Here is a 4,582-nt window from a genome sequence, read left to right as displayed (position 1 = left end):
TAGGATTGAGGTAGTGTAAATATTTAAGTTTGGATCAAGTTACATCAATGGCAGGATTGCGGAAATGAGAAAATGCCGTTGTGACACAGTATATGAATTAATTTAGCATACTCACAGTTGCCTGGAAACGCTTCATGAAAATTGTATGTCTGTCTTCAGGAATCATGATTTCATTGAATAAAACAGTAATTATAATTGAATTAATTTGCGTGATTTCTGTATAAAACAAAGTTTTACTGTCAATTTAGTGCAAATAAACATTTGAAAGTAGATAGATGCGCACATATTTATGTAGTAATCGTCTGTAATTACTTAATATAACGCAATTGTTTTTTGTATGGATAACGAACCACCTTAAAACACGTGAGTGATCAATTCTCAATATAGCAATATAATACAGCAATACTAAAATGAAATAGGCTTATTTTTATTACTTTTATTAGCCAATATACAAGAAGTATTTACAGATACCAACACGTCCTTAATACCCGATATCTTCCACCCTTCCTCGAAGGCTGTTACTCCGTATGAATAATTCATGTCCGCGGTCTACACTGGACTTGGCAAGCGCTGAAGCCTTCCTAATATAGAATATAGCCTTATCACTACAACTTATAAAACAAACTGCCGTATTCGAACTTCAAGATATTCACAAGAGACGACACGTACTAGATCCATTCTAGATACGTTAGTTATAGTTTAGATATCAACTAGTTCTCTTTTGCAGCGGAATTCGGGCAACCAATGTCACTTTTACGTTAGATAGAGTAAGATATCTATTAGATGTGAATTAGATCACTAAGTCATATCCTGTGGAAATCGTTCAAGAGTATCTCCAGAATCGGGCAAATGTCACATTTGACAGGTTAGATCTTAAACATATCGTTATCGTATCTTGGTGATGTCTTAAAGATGTCTAATAGATGTCTATTTCATAATTCGAATCGGGCCCAAAGTCCCCGGCCGCGTCTGTCTGTTTGTGTGTTTGTATGTTCGCGATAAACTCAAAACTACAGTACGGCTACCATCAGTTTGGCATTGACATAAACGCTATCATGAACGTAATTTACTTTCTATATATCTCTTTCGCACTAATATGTCAGTACGAACGAGATGCATGGAAAATAAATTACGTTCACGATAGCGTTGATGTCAATGCCAAACTGATGGTAGCCGTACTGGACGGAATTTCATGCGGTTTTCACCTATCAGTAGAAAAAATCTTGAGGAAAGTTTAAGGCCGAGCCACACCGGCTTGCGTGTGCGTGACGTGCGCGTGTGTGTGCGCTAAAATGTTGGAGCCGCACACGCACACGTCACGCAAGCTGTGTGCCATCTCTCATAAGGATCTGTATACCACAACGCCGCACGCGCACGGGCACGTCACGCACACGCAGCCGGTGTGCACAGGCCTTTAAATGCATAATAATGATAACCATCTCTGTAGCCTTACGCCTTACACACACTCGCACTCACACACGCACACACACACACACACATACACACGCACCATTTTTTCATTCCTTTTTTTCTTTCTTTGAATTTCATAATTTCCTTAATTATTAGTTTATTACATTAGTTTCTTCTTAACCTTTTGCTTACAAATTGAAAACCCCGGCTGCCACGTCACAGGCATAGCCTAGTGTGGGGCCACAGGATATATATATATACAGGGTGGAAAGGCACGACGATCCTTCCCGGAAGTATTAGGTCGTTTAAGTGATACTGAGCAGATTGGTAATGGTAAGAATCGTTAATTGAGTAAAAAATAAAAATACCAAATTTTCTACTTTTTAACTCTGGTGATAACCCTATGCATGTGCATATGACGGCTAGGTTAAGGATCTCCGTCGGGAAAGCTCGGGACTTTACGCTTTTCTCCGATCGTTGACAGAATGGCAATGATGTATGAAAGACGCATAAATGACAAATAAATCAAATGAATGCAAAAATATTACAAACAATTTTATTACTTCCTTAGATAATTACTTTTTGGCAATATTTAATACTATCTTTTCTTCACATACGCTTTTCAAATGTACCTCCGTGTCTTATAATGTACGCCGCAGCCCGCACCCGAGCCCGCGCACATTGCCCATGCGATAAGTGTATGCTCTTCGTCATTTTTCCTCCGCAGATTGTCACAAGCAGCAATTAGCCTTTAATATCTCATTTCTTCCGCAGTTTCACATTCCGTTTGGTACACCATATCTTTTACAGAGCCCCACAAATTTAAATAACCACGAGCATCTAACAACGGCATTTTTATTTGAAGAATATGAAATAAGTAAAATGAAGTAAATATGAAGTGAAGTTCAATGACAATTTAATTTCAAACATCAGACGTCTTGTCTATTTCCTACCAGGCAAGAAGGTTTGTTAGTTAGGTACCTATTTAAGAAGTATTTATTCTTGATTTATTCTTAGTATTTCATTTTTGCAAGTTCATTTGCTGCATCAAACACAACCTACTTGTAATTTTTAATTATTTTAGATAGTTTCCAATTATTCGAAAATAATTTTGTGAAACGTGTTAAGAAATTAAAACCTTTTTATCAGTCAAGGAAACCAGAGATATTTATAAGACGATTGCGTACTTTTGAGTGGTTGTCAATGTCACAATTTGAACTGTCGTTGTAAACAATGTTGTGGTTAGTATTATTAATATTAAGGAATAACATAACTACTTCATTCAAGTATTGAACAAGTGGAACCACTAAGAAAGCGAAAATCCTGCTACGATTCTTACTGTGTTGTAAGCAGACCTAAGAATAGTTGGATGGCAACAAATTATTACAATTTCCTGTCGTATATTGATTGTTTACAAGTAAGTTCATTGACCCTGTCACCTGTACAATAATAATAATAATATTATTCTTATTCTTATAATTTGTTGTTTTGTAAGGTTTGATCTGATCAAAGCAGGCACTGAAAATTGTTTTGGTTGTCAACTGTTTGGTTGAGGATATTTTTAGTGCTGACTGTATTTGCTTAGGTACCTGTATGTTAATTAACTGTCTAAACGCAAAGGTTAATTATAATGAGCGAAACGAGACAAGGACATTTCTCGGTGTTATTATTAAGCGAAGTTATGTAAAATTAATTAATAAAAGAGATAAATGTTTCATAGTTAAATATTTATACGCGTATGATAAATATAACTGACCGAGGGTTAGCGAAAGTTTCCTTTTCAGCTTAGGCAAAAAAATTAACCGATTCTCGAAAATCCCGTGAGCAGGTTCGGGGCCCGATTCGGATTATGAAATAGAAATCTATTAGATATCTTTAAGACATCACCAAGATACGATAACGATATGTTTAAGATCTAACCTGTCAAATTTGACATTTGCGCGATTCTGGAGATACTCTTGAACGATTTCCACAGGATATGACTTAGAGATCTAATTCACATCTAATAGATATCTTACTCTATCTAACGTAAAAGTGACATTAGTTGCCCGAATTGCGCTGCAAAGGAGAACTAGTTGATATCTAAACTATAACGTATCTAGAATGGATCTAGTACGTGTCGTCACTTGTGAATATCTTGAAGTTCGAATACGGCAGTCGATGTTTATTTTGTCGAGACAGTTTGTGGATTTTTTTTCAGTTTTCGGTTCTAAATTATGCTCGAGAGGTCTACAGCTCACATAACAACTAGTTGATTTATACATAACACAATAAAATCATTTATTAAAATATCACAATGGACACGTGATATGTCCCCACACGCGTTTCGCACAAACGTCAAACGTAAGCTAATCTAATAAGTGCCCTCAGTAAAATTAGCACCCCTCGCTTTGACGTTCCCAGGCACCTTACACCCCTGACCACAAGCGCGTAACTTAATGGTTCGAATATTTTGGAAATTACAGTTATTATACTGCTATACAGTCAGATACAGAAATATTTAAGCGCTTATTATGTACTCAGAATTTGCATTAAGTTGAATACTAGAATTGAATGTGTAGGTACTTTCTTTAACAATGTTAATGTTAATTACTTACCGACTCGTATAAATATGATTTATTAAATAAACGTAACATAAATAATAGACAAATTCATAGGTATCCGCAACGTAGACTTCGTCAGTAGGGTAGGTACAATACAGCCATAATACGTACTGCCCGGTTCGAACTTTAAGATACGTTAATTAATAGATCTAGAAACGATACGGATTAAAGTGACATTCCATTTCCAACTGCAGCTGCAATACTGTTCATTTTCTATGGAAATTGACAATGACAGCGACACGTTTCCATAGTAAAATGAACAGTATTGCAGCTGCAGTTGGAAATGGAATGTCACTCTTAGATGTATCAGTGTCAAAAGTGACGATTTTGTTTGAAGAAACGTCACATTTGAAACTGACATATCTAATCCATGTCGTTCCTAGATCTATCAATTGATGTATCTTAAAGTTCGAATTGGGCCGGTACTAGTACGCGGGAACTTACGAGTATAATGCATATACGCCCTTTTTCCCCAGCACAACTTATCAGTAATAAAACAAGTGAATGGATATACGTCCTTTCCGTTCAGGCCACGCGGGGGTGAGCAGTCATTCCCGCCGACACCGCCG

Source organism: Cydia fagiglandana, chromosome 3 (genome assembly GCF_963556715.1).
Source record: "Cydia fagiglandana chromosome 3, ilCydFagi1.1, whole genome shotgun sequence".
Lineage (NCBI taxonomy): Eukaryota > Metazoa > Arthropoda > Insecta > Lepidoptera > Tortricidae > Cydia > Cydia fagiglandana.
This window is presented reverse-complemented; position numbering follows the sequence as displayed.